General features: G+C 35.9%; 1 protein-coding gene across 1 annotated transcript in view; it reads right to left on the bottom strand.

Moving 5' to 3' along the window:
• The window catches only part of CDIN1 (CDAN1 interacting nuclease 1), a 337,401-nt gene that overhangs the window by 22,392 nt on the left and 296,836 nt on the right, over positions 1-18,173 (bottom strand). The window lies entirely within an intron of this gene.

Genomic DNA, 18,173 nt, shown 5'->3' with positions numbered 1-18,173 from the left:
GCAAAATGTACGCTTGCCAAAAACTATTTTATGGAGAACTCACACAGGGCAAGGATGCAGAAGAAGTGATACAAGGACACTCTTAAGGTCTTTCTTAAGAACTTTGGAATTAGTTGTATGACATGGGAGACATTGGCACAGGACCACTCAGTATGTCATGCCCACATCAGAGAAGGTGTTGTCCTCTCTGAGCAAAGCAGAATTGAAACAGCTCAAAGGAAACACAGGATTCTTCAAATTTAGAGGAACCATCTCGGAGCAGCTAGGTGGTACAGTGGATAGAGCACCAGCCCTGGATTCAAGAGGACCTGAGTTCAAATCCAGCCTCAGACACATAACACTCCCTAGCTGTGTGACCCTGGGCAAATGTTCACACGTACTATTTGTGCCTGACCCACGGTAGAGCATTATCAAGCTCAGGTCTGATCAGCCACAGGCAGACACACTGAAACTTGACTCTAACATAGCCATGTCATTTTGGTCCTCTCCGATAATAAAGGACCAACCCACCAACTGGCATTAGAAGCCAAACTTCAAAAGCGCTGGGCCGTATTTATCCTGAGTCCATCTTCTAGACGGTCCTTTTTCTGCTCTAAATTGGTTTGTGAATTCCCTGTCCACCAACTTAGACGTTTCCTCATCATTGCCTGCGACCTACTCATTTCAGAACAGCATTACTATAACCCTGCAGCCCTTTTCTCCCACTGGTGAGTTCCTTCCAGATCTTCCGTTTGGAGGAAGGGCCCAGGCCAACCATCCTCTATTCCTTCCCTGTCGCTGTTTCTGACTTTCTGGACTTTCCTCCTGTGTTGTATCTTCCCCAGTCCCCTACTTTTCAGTGCCCTTCTATGTGTTGTCTTCTCCCTTCAGAATGTAAGCTACTTAAAAGGCTGCTGGTTACACAATGGATAGAGTACTGGGCCTTGAATCAGAAGGACCTGAGATTAAATTTGTCCTCATACACATAACAGTTGTGTGATCCTGGACAAGTCACTTAACCACTGTTTGCCTCAGTTTCCTCAGTTGTAAGATGGGGATAATAACAGCCCCTGCCTCAGGGTTGTTGTGAGGACTAAATGAGATAAAATTCATAAAAAGTACCTAGCACACAGTTTGCTGTTGTTGAGTAATTTCAGACTTTTTGTGACTCCATTTGGGGTTTTCTTGGCAAAGACACTGAAGTAGTTTCCATTTCCTTCTCCAGCTCATTTTACAGATGAGGAAACTGAGGCAAACAGGGTGAAGTGACTTGCCCAGGGTCACACAGATAGTGAATGTCTGAGGCCAGCTTCCAAGCCCAGTGCTCTATCCACTGCATCACCTAGCTCTTCCCTTCCCTCTCTTCTACTTGAAGGCAGGGACTTTCTTTCCTTTTGCTTCTATTTATGTTTCTAGCATTTAGCACAGTGACTGGTACATATTAAGTGCTTAATGAACACTTGTTAACTGACTAGATACATTCACAGTTCTATTTTTAGACAAATCCCATTGTTCCCCCTCATTGAAACTGGTTCCTTTTATGTCTACAGAATTTAATTCTTGAGAATCTCCCTTCCATCTTGATCTGACTTTGCCTGAAACACTTTATTTCATGGGTCTACCTCTTTCATTTGAACCCTTTGAAATTTGCTCTCCCAAAATATAGGTGCATGTTAATCTATACTTCTCTGTCACAGACTCTAGAATGAAGCAGTCACTTCCTCCTAGGATTCTCCTAATTTCCACTCTCAATAACTAGTTGTTGTTGGGTTTTTTTTTATAATCAGTGAGAAGTAAATCAAGAAAAGAGTTTCCCCTTATTGATTCTATCACTATCTAATAGCTAATAGCTAACTTACATGCCAGGCACTGTGCTAAGTGTTTTACAATTATTATTTAATTTGATATTCACAACAATTGGGAAGTAGATGCTATTGATAATCCCATTTTGTAGATGAGGAGACAGGCAAACAGATTTTAAGTGACTTGTCTGGGATAGTGTTGGAAGGCCATATTTGAACTTAGATCTTCCTGACTCCAGGCCCAGCTCTCTACCCATTGCACCACCTTGCTGCCCCTATTTGAATGATACCATCATTAAAATAAATCGAGAAATTTTTACTTGCTCTGCTTTTGACAGAGAGAAGGACAGAGTTACAGCAGATGTCTAGATAACAGAAATTCTTTATCTCTATTACATCACGCCCTTGTGCCAGACTATTTTACCCCAACATGTCATCTATTTCACTTTTCTGTTTAGGTGGTCTGTAGTATACTTCCATAACAAAATCACTTCTGTTTCTCCCTGCTTTGACTTTTACCCAAATACTTTCTGTCATATAACAACTTCCTCATTTCTGGATTTGTACAAGTAAGTATACTTTCTTAATATGCAATTCTACTATCCACCATCTTTTACCTAGTTTGTGTTTATTCTTTTGCATAATTTTTGTTCTTTTACAAATTGCCTCTTCATATTTTTGGACCACTTGGCCATTGGTGAATGGCTCTTAATTTTTCAGAATTACATGACTTTCCTATAGATTTTATATGTCACACTTTTTTTGTGATCTTTAATGAAAAAATACGTTTTTATCTATATCTTATCTTCTTACTCTAGTTGCATTATTTAATTTTGCTTGAAAGCTTTTTTTTAACTTATGTAATCAAAATTTTCTAATTTTATATTGTGACTAATTAGGAATTTTCCTTCACCCATTGTTTTGAAAGATACAAACTTTGATTTTCCTCCAACTTTTTGATATAATAACTTTATAGTTAGACTATTTTTATAATTTTGAAATTTATTATGGTATATGGTACAAGAGGGTGGTTTAAATACAATTTCCATAAAAATGACATCTAGTTTTCTCAGCAATTTTTCTTGAATAATGAATTCCTTTCCTAACAAGATATATTTTGAAGTCTATTGAATATTATTTTTCTATTCATGATTGCTTATACATTTTCCTTGTCTAATTTGTTCTGGACCTTTTTTCCTTCCATATGGCTTTGATGTTATTTTCTATAATTCTATTAAATATTCCATTTACATTTTGATTAGTATTTGGGTCATTTGCTTAGGTATTATTCTATTGCTTTGGTTAAAAAAAACTTGTAACTGTATTTAGGCAAATACTGTATTTATTTAGGTGGGTTAATTCTCAAATGTTTTATGCATTTTGTTACACACTATTTCTACCAATTTTCCTGCTTTAATATGTGGATATAGAATTCTGATGGTTTCTGTGGACTTATTTCATCCTGTGATCTCAGTGAATCTGTATATTATTCCAACTATTTTCTGTAGATTCTCTAGTGTTTTCAAAGTAAACCATTACAATCTGTAAATAGGAATTTAATTTTTTTCTTGACCTGTGGTTGGTTATTGCCTTAATTTATTTTTCTTGTCTTATTGTTACAGAAAGCATAGCTAATACTATGTCAAATAATATTGGTGATTCTGAGCATCACCCATCATCTTACTGGGAAAGCTTTCAGTGTTTGTCCAATATAGATAATGCTAATCTTGGTTTTAGAAAGATATTTTAAAAGTGACATTTAGAAAAATATTGTTTTTATTCTTATGCATTTTCCAGTTTTTAATGTGAGTGTACAATTTTATCGAAGACTTTTTGTGGCATACATTGACATAATCATATGATTTTAATTATTTTTTTTACCAGTCACTTCTATGATTTATTATCATTATTTGTTAATTATGTAATTACATTGTTTCCCTAATGCTAACTATCCTTGCCTTCCTGGTAGAAGACCAACATAATAATAATAAATATTTTTTAATATATTGCTATAGATTCTTTTCAACATTTTAATATATTCACACCAATATTTATTAGTGATAGGAAATTGCAGAATGTTTTTCATAATCCCAAGCTGCTCCCTAGACCCATCTATTAAACAAAAACAGAAGTACTGTACGAATGAGAATATTGGAACACTATTGACTCTGCAGAATCAAGTTATAGATGACCTATATAGGACAATGGAGAAATATATTGGAATTTATGATTGGATAAAGAGGTAGTTTAGTGATGTGTTATGAGTGAGAGATAATAGCCCATTTACCATTTGGGATCCCACCAGTGTGAAGATTCTCTTTAATGAGACTGATCCTAACCCATTCATGCCCTCTAATTTTGGTGTTATTCCTCTTTCCAGTGCTGGCCCATAAATTCTCCCTACAGGGTCCATACCAATATGCTAGGAGACTTTATTCCTTTCTCTTGACCTTGTGAGGATACAAATGGAGTACTTTTTCAATTGTCCCTCATTTTGCCATCTAAGCAACATAAAAATACCTAAAAGAAGCCCTCAAACAAATTGAGGGATCCTCCTTGGAAAATCTCTGGAAGAATGTGGATTAGAATTGTACAAGCAGAATAAAAAGTTACAGTTTGGTTTCAATCTGCACCAATGAAGAGAATAGATATTGAGTTCACACACCACAGAAGTGTTGAGGTAGAAGTACTGGTTAGTGAAATTGCTCTGTAGTTCTTTTTTTTTTGTATGATCTTTCTGTAGTTTTGACACAAGAACTATATTTTTATTATAAAAGAAATTTCATATGACTTTTTTCTCTTTTAAAAAAATATGACATGGAGTTAATTTGCTCTTTAGGTATTTTATGTTTTGGGAGATATTCATTGTTTTTATTTAAAATTTCAATTTAATGGCACATAAGTGGTAGAGTTTCCAATGTTTTTTAAAAAAAATTCTTTCTATTCATTGTTTCATTCCTTCTCATTTTTATTTTTGTAATTTTCTCTTCTTTTCCTTATCTCCCCTTTAAAAATCAAACCAGCCAATAGCTTATTACTTTTATTTGTTGTTTCACAAAACTAGCTCCTTGCTTTGCTTATTAATTCATTTTTAAAATAAAAAATTTCATTTTTTTCACCTTTTAAAGTTCAATATCCATTTGTGTTGTATTGAGATTGATAATTATTTGGCATAAAAAGTAATATGCTCAAGTTCATTGGTTGTTTTTATAGTGTATATTCAGGAATAAACATTTGCTTCTAATTTTTAAAAAATTGTTTGTGTGACTTACTTTTTAATATATTAAGAAAATAATTTTAGCCTTTATTTAGGTCTTCAACTTCAACTTTCTCTTATTGTTTACTTTTTATTGCATTATGATTTGTAGACATGTTTGCAATTTCTGCCTTTCTACATTTCCTTATGAGTTCTTTACTATGGAAGATGATCAATTTTTGTAAAAGTTCCATGTATAATTAAAAAATAATACATTCACTAAGATTCCAATTCAGCTCTCTATATCTGTCAAATTCAGTTTTTCTGATGTTCCATTTATGTCTGCAAATTTCCCCATCTTTATTTTAGATTTGTCAATTTGCAAGAGAAGAAAATTAAAGCCCTCTACTATTAATGCCTTATTATCTAGGTGTTTTTAAAATTTTAATAAACTTTTCCTTTAAGAACTTTGTTTCTGTGTTATTTGGTGCATATGTATTTATTGGTATTGTTTTCTTGATGCCTTTAAAATAATATGGCTTCTTTATTTTTCTCCTTTGGTGCTTTCTATTTTGACTTCTGCCTCTTCAAGATCATAGTTGTAACTCATACTTTTGGGGATTCAGTTGAACTATAATAAATTTTATTCCAGCCTTTCACGTTAAATCTATACGTGTCTCAATATTGGGTATGTTTCTTATAGGTAACAAAATTGTTGGGTTGTGTTTTCTAATCTAATCTATATATCTCTTCCTTTATATTGATGAATTGATTCTATTTACATTTTAGGTTATCATTGTTATGTCTGTTTTTCTTTACATCGTGCTCCATTAAACCAATTTGTTTTATTAGCACAAAGTACAGCTAGTTGTTTTGTTTGTATTCATTCTATCATAGGATCTTTAGAAACACAAAGAAGCCTACTTCTACTTTTTTCCCACTGAGTGTGTATATATATTCTTCCCTCTTTGAACTAATTCTAATGAAAGTGAGGTTCAAGCATTGCCTGCTACCCCTCCATTTTCCTCTCCACTATAAAATCTCTTCAACGTGTGTCTCCTTTATTTGAGAAAAATTTCCCCATCCTACCTTTCCCTTCCACCTTCTTCTGGTGCATCCCTCTAACCCCTTCATTTTTTTTTGTTGGAGGTCATCCCAACATAATTGACTTACACCTGTGCCTTCAGTCTATGTAGATGCCTTCAAACTGCCCTAATAATGATAAAGTTCTTAGGAATTATTTATACCACCATCTCATATAGGAATGCAAACAGTTTACCTTTATTGAGTCCATTATGATTATTCTTTCATTTGAATATCAAATTTTCTATTTAGCTATGGTCTTTTCATCAGAAATGCTTGGAAGTCCTCTAGTTCATTAAATATCCATTTTTCCCCATGAAGGATTATACTCAGTTTGCTGGTTAGGTTATTCTTGGTTGTAATCCTAACTCCTTTGCCTTCCAGAATATCATATTCTAAGTTGTTTGTTCCTTTAACATGGAAGCTGCTAGATTTTGTGTGATCCTGACTGTGCCTATTTGAGTTGTTTCTTTCTGGCTGCTTGTAATTTTTTCTCCTTAACCCAGGAACTCTGGAATTTAGCTATAATATTCCTGGGAGTTTCTATCTTAGGATCTCTTTCAGGAGGTAATTGATAGATTCTTTCAATTTCTATTTTACCCTCTAGACCTAAGATATCAGGGCAGTTTTCCTTGATATTTTCTTGAAATGTGATGTATAGCCTATATTTTTTATCATGGATTTCAACTACTCCAATAATTCTTCAATTATTTCTCCTTGACCTATTTTTCAGGTCAGTTGTTTTTCCAATGAGACAGTCCACATTTTCTTCTATTTTTAATTTTTTTTGACTTTATTTTATTGTTTCTTGCTGTCTCATTAGTTTTTATTTGCCCAATTTTCATTTTTAAGGTATTGTATTCTTCAGTCAACTTTTGTACCTCTTTTTTCCATTTGGTCAATTCTGCTTTTTAACAAGTTCTTTTCTTCAGTGAATGTTTGTGCCCTTTTTTACCATTTGGCCAATTCTGTTATGTTCTGCAGAATTTTTTGGTGCCTCTTTTACCAAAATATTAATTCTTTTTTCATAATTTTCTTCCACCACTTTCATTTATTTTCCCAATTTTTCCTTTACCATTCATCTCTTTCTTTAACTCTTCCAGCAATTCTTGCTGGCCTTGGGTCTAGTCAGCATTTCTCTTTGAGGCTTTGCTTATAGCTGTTTTCACATTGTTGTCTTCTAAGTTTATGTCTTGGTCTTCCCTGCCACCATAGCACTTTTTTATAGTCAAGGTTTTTTTTGTTTTGTTTTGTTTTTTTGTTGTTGTGGTTGTTATTTGCTCATCTTTCTTGCCTATTTTTCTTTAATTTGAACTTTATGTTGAAGTTGGGCTCTGCTTACCTGGAGTTGGGAGGTTCTGTCCCAAGCTTCAGACTTTTTTGTGCTGCTTTTTTTCAGAACTGTTTCTGGGATTCTGCAAGTTTTCAATGCTTCCAAAGCAGTGTAATTCAGGGATAGGTGTGGTCACTGCTCTCCTGGTCTGTGCTCTGGCCTTTCCCCAGGAAGGGCTCTGCTGTCCCATAGCTGCAGGTTCTAGTGCTTCTCTTGGCCCTGGAACTATGACCAGGGCCTTATGACTTCTCGCAAGTGCTCTTCCTCATCCTGAAACTGCAACCCAGAACAGCTTATGGGCAACATAGTTGCTGATCAGTACCAGCACCCACTGTTAGCAAAGGGCCCCTTGTAATTTCTTTCTGACCAGTTGTCTGACCCCCTAATCATTTCTGGCCTGAGAGCTCCTGAGGCTGCTGCTGTCACAGCTGCCTCCAAAGTTGGTACTTCTGCTGAGCTCCAGGCCTGTGCCCACTCTGGTGTTACAGAACTCTGATCCGGATCCCCAAAGTTGTCTCAGGCTGAAAAAAAAAAGTTCCCCTTTGACTCTTTGTTGCTGCTTCAAAATATATCTATATCTATGTCTATATCTATATCTATATCTATATCTATATACACATATATTCTTGGCATTATTTTAAAATTGTTTGGAGAGGAATGTTGGGAGAATTCAGCTGGGGTGTGGTCTATACTTTTGGCTCCAAAAATATATATTTTTTAATATATGATGTTCTTCTTAGCTTCTTATAAGAGTTTTTGTTACTGAAGCTCTGCGTTTCCCAACTACATTTTTAGATGAAGTAAATTTAGGATCGTTCTTTGACACTTTGCATATATTCCCAATTTTTAAAAAATATTCTTAAATTTTTATCTGAAATACAGTATTTTTCCCCTTATTTTTCTTAAATTTTCTTAAATGTTTGCCTGAAGTATAGTATTCAACCTCTTTCTTTCTTCATATTTTCCCAGGAGACCAATCATATTTACGTTGTCCTGACAAATTCTGTCCTCGATAAGTAGCTCTTTAAGGTTTGTAAGATTCTTTCCTCACAACCACTCGTTAACAGTATAATTCAAGCACAATTATTCCTTTTATATATGAGGAAACTGAGGCTCTGAGAGATTAAGTTATTTGTCCATTATCACATAGCTAGTAAGCAAATGTTTGAGGCAGGATGAAAACTACTCTCCTTAATTTAAAGCCAGGATGATAGTTACTATGCTGCAACCTTCACTTGTGGGGATTACCTTCACTTGTAGAAATCTCAAACTTTCTTTCAGGTGTGCTATTTTTAAAACTCTTATTGTGTCTTCTAACACTCCCATTTTTTTCTTCCATCGGGCAATTTTTTTACCCCCCAAAGATTCATTGATTTATTAGGATTTTCCACCAACTGTTCTAAGATATTGAGCTCTTCTTTTTCTATCTTTTTGTTAGTTTTATAGACATTTTTATAGATGCCAAATTTCTTTCCTTTCCCTCATTCAGTTTATTAACTACTTTGAAGGTACTTGAAGATGATATAGGTTTCCTTTTGGAGATTTGTGGTTTTTGTATTGTTCTTTCTGAAGACAACTCTTTCCTTCATTTACCCCATAATGTTTATTCCTCATACAGGAATTTTTGTTTTATTTTGTTTTGTTTTGTTTGCTCATTTGTTCCCCAGTAATTCTTTTCATTTTTCTTCCAAGCGATTTTCCTTTTGAGATCTTCTTTGCTTCTCCTCCCTCCCCTCCCCTATTTATTTTTGGAATGTTATTGTTATTTTTTGCTTTTTTTTTGCTTCATCTATTGCTTTTTTGAGGCGATAAGTGGAACTAAGCTTAGTTGCAACCTTTCATTTAGTCATTTTAGCAGAACTCTTCTCAGAGATAGTTAGGGAAATGTATTCTGCTACAGAAGCTTAACAATTTGAGGATTTCTCCTTTCATTAAGTAATGATTATTTTGGAAGTTTTCGTTTTCATTTCACTTGCCATATTGTAGGGCTCCTCTTTTAGTTAATAGTCTTTGCCAACATTCCAGTGTATTTAGTTTAAAAAAAAACTCAAATGCATTGAGTGGAAATACCATCTTGGCCATCTTTCAAATTAGCATAGGGCTTGATTTTCTCCTCATTTTACATCAGGCAATGTTTTATTCTATTGGATTTGCCAAATTAAATCTGCACTTGATCCTCAGTTTCTAATTCACTTACAAACTATGTACCTTCTTAGTGAATCTGGGCAAATTCAATGCAGTATTTGTGCAATATCCCTACACACTCTTGGTGAAGATTCTTACATTTTCAGATAGAATTCTTGAACTTCATTTTGGCCAGTTCTGCCTTGTATCCAACTTTTAAAATTCTGGTTAATGTAGCTACTAATACTTAATAGCTCTTTCTGTCTTTTTTTCTGACAAATTGCTTAGCACAATAAGTGCAGGTCCCTTTAGACTGGCAGCAAGAAATAGTGCTTTCTATTCCTCAGCCCAATGGTTCATTTGGCTTATTATTTCAAATTGGGCATAATAAGCTTCCCAGGATGATTTTCCTTTAAAGTTGACTGGTCTCTGCATCGGTTGATTACCCAGATTGACCATATAGGCACTTGTTTCAGTTTCTTGTGGCTAGAAACCTGGCCCTGTATTGCAAGGTGCACAAAAATGTTGCAATCCTGCTTTGCAGTGATTTTCTTTACTTGATTGTTGAAGTTATCAGAAATCATGCTTACTTTTTTATTGTCTTTTTTTTCAATACAGAAGGATCATTTTTTGCCTGTTGATTTCAGATAAATACTTTCACTTTTGTTCTCTAAATTCTAAATTTTCTCCTACATTTCACATTCAGGGAGTTTTTGTTTTGAGCAGGTGTGTCTGTTTTGAGGGCTAATCTTAGCTTATTCCTCTTTCTGTTTGGTTTTTTTCCTCCCTTCATTAGTTTGGATTATTGCATTATCTAACCTGATTGTGATGGATTCTAAGTTTACTTTTTTCCCCAACATCTGGGAAATTTTGATAGATCTTTTATGTAACAAAATGGGAAAATATGAATTGTAGGTATAATTTTCCTCTCCTCCATATTCATTCATATGTCTGCATTTCCCTAATTCAATGAATGAACTTCAGAACGGAATGACTTTGAGAATGTAATGGAAGGTAGGGTATTTCAAAAACATTAAATGCGTAGTACCCAAGGTTATTTTTTCCCCCTTTTCTCTGCATAGCCCTAATTGGATTTAAAATTATCTCAACTTTTAGAACAAGAAGGGAACTTAATCAGTCACCTGGCTTCTTCTGCTCATTTGTACAAGCCCTATCCTGAAAAGCTCTCTGATTTGAAAAGAGTAGTTGATTCAGGAAAATACAGGAAGAATAAGACTCCCACTTAGGGTCAACAAGGAAGGTACTTGTAGAAAACAGAGTAATCAAGCTGTGTAAGCAAGCTGTAGCCCATTGTCACCCAGCTGCTAAGAGTAAGGAACTTCCCGGGAGAAGGCAATCCACAATGAATGATTGACAGATCAACTGATGCTAGGCATTTTCTGCTTTGAGAATGGCCCTGCAGAGCCAAGCCTTTGAGTCAGGGTGCTCTACCTATAATTTCTACTGTCCAGTATTGCTCAGATTGGTGAGTTACTTTTGGGGGATTCTTACTTTCTCTAGTATTGTGGTTCCATGTTGTAGGGTTTGCAGGTGTTCACTTGAAGTTCCTACGGTGGATAAGGTGAGGACAGGTGAGGGAAGCCCAGAGCTTTCCTGAGGGCAAGGTAAGTCAGGGTAAGCTCCCTAGATCTTGCATTTTGGAGGACTTCATGTTTCTGGTGTTTGGAAAAATGACTCAGCAAGGCCTTCAGGAAGACAGAAGACCCAGACTGGCATCTGAGAGGGTAGAAGGAAGTTGCTTGACTGGTGGGTATTAGAAGACCAACCTGAGGATCCTACTCATACAATCAGCCCTAAAAACTCCCTATCACAGGTAGAAAGTGGATATGTTTCTTTTCTACATACAGCTGCCTTTTAGGAGACTTTTGTTAAAAGAGTTTTCATTTTAACCTGGTATCATAACTATGGGGAGACAGGTTGGTATGGAGGATAGAAAGTTGCTCTTAGTGTCAGGAACTTGGATTCATGTACTGCTTCTGGTGTACACTGTCTATGTAAGGGTGACAGAGAGGAAAGGAAGTCATTTAATCTCTGTGTCCCAGGAAACTCTTCTACTCTAAGTAGAAGAACAGTGTTGATTGGCATTGTGGAAAGAATTTCCTCTCTAGCAGTCCTCTGCAATGTTCTAATTGCAGATCTGTCCCTTCTCCCCCCACCCCCATCATTAATATAAAAATATGGAGAGTGGGGTGAGGGCAATGAAGCACAAGGTGTTATTTATCTTGGACATTTTATCCCCCCCAGGGATAGCCCTGGGAAGACCTTTCAGTGCTTAGTATAATCTAGGAATTCAGAGGTTAATTCCAGTTTTTCCTCTCACTTTTACCATTAGTCCTTGGATGAGAGTTAGTGTCTGTTGTCTGTCAGTCTATCTAAGGATTCCCATCTGCAAGAAGCCTATATTTTTAACTATAGGCCACAGAAAAAGCTTTACCTTATATGTAATATTAACATTAGTTTTAAGCTTTTGGATCTGTATTGTTTAATAGTTTGTTTAAAAAATAGGAAGGCAGATTTATCATCTATTTATCATCTATTACCCACTTATGGGTACAAGGCATCAAATATCAAGAGATGTTTTGTGGAGGAGGATTTTAGAGAAAGGGCAAGGGGAAAAAAGGATATTCCACAATGAAGTTTTCTCTAGTACCTTGGCCACAAAGCTAGAAAGACGTGTAGTCCATGAGTCCAGCCTCATTTTTCAGATAAGGAAACTGACTCCTAGAGAGATGAAATGGCTTTCCCAGCATCACACAGGTAGTATGTGGCACAGTCAGGGTTTGAAAACAGGTTCCCTGACTTCAAATCCATTGGTTCTTCCAAATCATTCTTTTCCCACTTAAGGGTTGCACTTAGGCACAAAAACTGGAAATTTAAGATAGAAAGGATAATTCAGATCCCTAATTCATAAAGAGAAAAAACCAAATGGGTCCAAATCTCTCTTCTTCAGTGCCTTGCTTATTTTTAAGTGTCAGTATGTGTTGGATCAACATCAGCACCAATAATAATCAATAAAGATTTATTAAGTGCCTACTTTGTGCCAGGCACTATGCTAAGCTTCATCGCTGATGTGACTCAAATGGTTTAAAGTTAATTAGCTACTCATTTTAGATGTATACAGAATCTTAGTTATTTTTAAGAGAGCATGAACTGATGTTTATAGTTCACTTTCCAATGTAAAAAAGATTGTAAGAAAGATGTTTTGCCTTTTTTTAAAAATAACTTTTAAAATAAGGGAACCCAGTGATTGGGCTTCTTCTGCTTGTTTCCATAAGCCCTATCCTTTGAGTGGCAATGCTCATTTGCTCATTTTTGTGACCCTCCCCTCCTCTTCTGTTGACCCTAATGTCTTGAGTGCATGAGTTTGTGCCTTCTGTTAGACTCCCTCCCTTACAGAACAAACATTAAAACTCAATGCTATGAATGGCTACGGTGTACTAAGAAAGTTTTATCCAGTCTTCAAACCTATAAGATCATGGCTGAGTGACCTTTGGCAGTTACCTACCCTTTTGAAGCAAGATAACACTTTCTCAGGAAATGACATGTCTCCTTTTCAATACAGTATTTCCATTTTAGAGGGCACAGGATGCTATGGAACTTGCTACACTTTCCATTTACTTTGATGCTAGAAGGGGAGTGAGGAAAGCAAGTTGGGTGTCAGGAGGAATACTTGTCAGCTCTTCTGACTCCACGGACGACGCTGGGGAAATCAGAGATGACATTTCTATGCTCCCTGTTTCTCTCCTGTCATAATGTGGATAATAGTAGTTGCCTGTGAAGTGGTAGGTGAACTTCAGGTGAAAGTTACTGTAAATAATGGCAACATATCCTTATTGTTTTAACCTAGTCCCCTGACAAAATCCAAGCAAAATCCAAGATAGGAGAAACACATCGGGCAATGACTCCATTTAGACAGGGGACCTCAAGGTTTAACAGCTGCATTGCTAAGACAAAGATGATGAATACTCAGGGCCTGTCTTTGCCTGAGCTCGCGGGTGGGGCGAATAGTTCCCCGAAGCTCTAATTTTCAGGCTGTGTCGCAAAGGTAATGTCTGGAAATCAATTTTCTGCTTGTACTCTTGTTTAGTCAAGGAGAGAAATTTTGTGCCTATGAAGGCTTGAGGGCCTGACACCACTTCAAGCCAACTCCCTGGGATCACAGGTTAAGGCATCTTGTGTGTAAGCTCACCCTCCCCACATTGCAGAAAACCTTAACCTTGACCTAGAGGGAATTTCTGTTCTAGAAGAGAGAAGGGAATTTCTGTTTCCATGTTAACCGAGTAGAGGTCTCCTCTTGTCACTGGCTGCCACGGTTCACTCTGGGGGCTTGGGGAGCCCAATTATGTGTGGAGGCATGAAAAAGGAGCCAGTGCTCAAACTGGTGAGCAGAAGACGCGGACACAGGTCCTGTCAACAAATAATGGGATTTGCCAGTGTGTTGGCACACACATTTGTGATTTGGAAGATTTACCTCTCAAAGAGGACTGACTGACTGCACAGTACGAAATGAGCTGAGACCACCACTTCTATGTCTTTGCTGCTTGGGTAGTCTGAATGCCACGGACAGAGGCAGTAGAGAAAATAACAGCAGTGTTAACTGTTCATGCAAGTGTAATAATAGCCTTTAACAGAAGAAGAGTAATTACCTTTGTCTAGTTTTCCCTGCTGTAAAAATGCAATAAAATAGAGACCAGTGTCTACAGCAGATAGGCACTTTGCTTCTCATCCCAAAGTACATGCCGATGACTCTGTGAAAGGCCCTTTCTGCTCACGTGCTAAAGTCACATCTTAATTTTTAAAAATCCATCACTGATGGGTAGATTTCCTGAACACAGTTGACAGCTCTCATGCCAGTGATATTTGGCGAGAAATCTCAAAGCCATGGACGATTTACAGCCTGGGAGATCATAGAGCGGTAGTGGGTTTGGTCCCTTCCCCCATCTACTCCAGCGAGTAACAATGACAGGAGGTATCTGCATAGCAGAAGGAAGAGCTTAAGAGGGGTGGCTACGTTTGGAAATAGAAGCCCCTGTTAGCAGCCGGAAGCATTGGTGCTGAAAAGCAATCGCTGTGTCAAGAACTTTCTTAGCTAAGCACTGCAGCTGGTGGCAATAAATAGCATTCTAATAAAGGAGGATGTTCAATCCATGACATAAGCGCATACTGTTTCAACCACAAAACCTAATTTATGGAGTTGCATATGTCTGAAATGGATTTTTTCCTATACATTTATAAATAAAAACGTGAAGATTTCAATGAGGAGAAAAGATCTGCATTTTAAATCAAAATAAACTGGAAAGATCAATGAATAGTGCACTGCTTTTAAAAGTATGCAATGACACATAACATCTTAAAGATGCTCGGGGTGCCACACAGCACAATTACCTCTATCCCTAAAAAAAGACACATGTTGTTTTCTATGAGAATGAATGCTGTATTTATGGCACAGAGTCTTATAATGCCCCCATCTCTTTTAAAAAAAAGTTACAAAAAAGGTCCCCATTGGAACTCCAGCCTTTTTGGGAAAAATATTAACAAATGCTGACGCAGATGCCACAAATAAAAACCTGTAGATTTCTTGTAACCTCCATAATGATTCAGAAGACACTGTCACAAATGATGAACAACAATCCCCTCCCCTCCCTCCCAAAAAGAAACCTCCCCACGTGTAACAGCAAGGCAAAGCAACTGGGCTCATCTGAGCTCTTAACTCATTGACTCTGCATGAGTAAATAAGTTATTAGTTTTGACATAACCAGTGGTTTATTTTACCATATGCTGCTGTTCTTTGTTACACTCTCTATTCATGCCACATGTTATTTCTCTTTATAATTATTGTGAAACATAGCAATTGCACATACTGTATCATATCCCACTGGGATAAACATTGTGGATGTGGTACCAGAAGAACTCGCTTTTGACGTAAAGTTTATTCCTACTGCTTTCTTTGCATGGAAAAGATTTCCATGAAGGTTATGCAGAAAGCTAAGTCTGTGCTTAAATGAGTATGGAGGCAATTTGAATAGCATTTTATCAAGGACCTCAAAATGCCAATTTGTTTTCTACTGTGAGGTGTATATATGAGACTGTGAAAGGAATAACTGGTTAATCTTTTAAGCCATTACTCAAGATAAAAACCCCCTGTACTAGAAAGCAAAATATAACATTCACTTTGCTGGTCTTTGAATTCATTCTTTCATATTGTGCCTTTTAAGTGTTTATTAATATCATATTTTTACTTTTGAAAGAAAGGATACCACAGGCCTAGATACAATGAACACCACTAATATTTTCTTTGAGATTATGTTGACTTTGAAACTCATTACTGTATAGTAAGGTGGCATTGAGTTCTTCTCCTATTCATGATTGGCAGATTAAGATTTGTTTGTTACTGTGACATAAAGACTCACTTAGATTTTAATGGATATATATATATATATATATATATATATATATATATATATATATATATATATATATTTTAGTCTTTAGTGGTGTCAAACTGGTGCAGTATTATTTTTAAAGGTTTGTGTGATATAGTCAGGAATGACCACAGAATAAAATGAAGGGCTTGGCTTCATATAAAGCAGAAGGAGAAAAACACTTTAGAAAATCAATGGGCCTTACAGTAGCTAAAAAGATTTTGTTTGAATGTGTCCCCTAAACAAGTGTTTGAAACTAGATTGTTCCAAAGAAATTGCATTTCAACCTGATAAAGATACGAATTCAGTGGTTTCTAGGGAATTTTAGTCAGATGTCATCAGGGTGTGCTTAAGAAGCTAAAGACCAGAAAGGAATTAACTTAAATGTCTCTCAGGCTGCAATAAGGATTGGAATCTATACACCAGTTGTGTACATGAAGCTGAGAGTTTTAAGTCAAAGCAGGAAAGTGGAATTAGGATTTTAAAATTACATATATATATGAGTCTTTATGTTGCAATAACAAACAAATCTTAATTTACCAATCATGAATAGGATAAGAACTCATATATATATAGATATATATCTATATCTATATATATCTATATCTATATATATATATCTACATATATATATAGATATAGATATATATATCTATCTATATATCTATCTATATATATATCTATATCTATATATCTCCTGTCTTTAACACAGCAAGAAATAAAGTTCATTTAATTTTTCAGTGTAGTATAGAAGTGCATATGGAGAACATTAGGGTTTCCACCTTTGACTTTGGTAAATGTTGGATATTCTCACATTTCGTACAAATATTGGCTCAGGGCTGACCTCATTTCCCACATGTGTATGGTTTTAATGCCAATGGCGATAAAAGATTTCTCATCTAAAAGTCCTGCACATCAGTGAGCTTATACTGTCCCGAGATGGATAGGAATAAGTGCCTACATTCAAATGTGGATTTGGCCTCTTTGACTGCCAGCAATATTACTGAGCAGGAAGCAATAACTTTAAAGAGACAAGATCATGAGAAAAAAAAGCCAACAGGATTCAATATGTAGAGCACCTGTATCATACTCTGCCAAAGCTAAGCTTTAGAATTATGTGAAGTTGGTTCTGCTTTGAAAAAAATTTATTATGTATTTTGTTAATCTATATCATCAGTTAGGGTATTGCTTTCTGTTGATAAGGAATTTTTTTTTAATATTAAGAAAAAACTTGCTCTTACAGGTTCTTTCTTTTCCTGAAGGAAGATAGGTTTTCCATGACAGAAGGCAGACTAGTGTTTGATCCATTCATTTGTTGAACAAATGAAATATAATGACAGAAATTTGGAGAGTGATGTAATTCATACACCTGGTCAGTAGTAAGGTGCATGAAAGTAGGCTGATTATTCAGAAGTGGAATGGTGATAAATTAGGTCAGAGGATTGCCTTGAGTGATGGAACTAGATCCTTCTGGGAAGATCAGAGACATATTTTCATCGAAGTGAGTTCAACAGATTTTCATTTTTCTGACAGAGTAGACTGCAGAGTTACAATGTGGTTCACCTTCTCTCTGCCAAATACATTTTAGAATGTTAGGAAGTAAGCAAGGTAATGTCTAAATGCCAACTGTTTACTGCAGGTTTCTCCTTATGTAGAGTAGAGAGAGAAAAGAGCTCAAATATGCAAGTGGAAATGATTCTTTTCAGGGACAAGTATGTAATGACAATGGCTTCCAATTTCTAGAACTTCAATAGAAGATGGGCCTTATGAGAGATTAAGTTTATTCCTCAAGTGTTTGACTGGTTACTATCTTTCAGGTGGCTGCTTTTATGCTGATGTCATTTTTAGGTAATTCTTCCATTCAATTGTAATGATGGGTTTGGTATGTTGAATTCTAATCAACTATAATAATGTTTACCTAAGTAAAGGATTTTGTGATGACTAAATGACATACTTCAGATAAGAAATGTTGGTATCATAATTAATTAGTGGAATGTTGACCTAAAGGACAACTTTAGGATTAGTTTTCCAATGGAAAAGGCCCTACCTGTATGATACCAGGACATTGAAAAAACAATGATAGTGGTTCTAACATTCATAACAACTTTAGCATTAAAACTCACATCTCACAAGCAACATTAACTCTCTATTCTTTGGCATAGATATATTCCTGCCCCTAAAAAACCTATGTCTGGAAAAAATTAAAACCAGAA

Source organism: Phascolarctos cinereus, unplaced genomic scaffold, assembly GCF_003287225.1.
Source record: "Phascolarctos cinereus isolate Bilbo 61053 unplaced genomic scaffold, phaCin_HiC Scaffold_3;HRSCAF=262, whole genome shotgun sequence".
Lineage (NCBI taxonomy): Eukaryota > Metazoa > Chordata > Mammalia > Diprotodontia > Phascolarctidae > Phascolarctos > Phascolarctos cinereus.
This window is presented reverse-complemented; position numbering and strand designations above follow the sequence as displayed.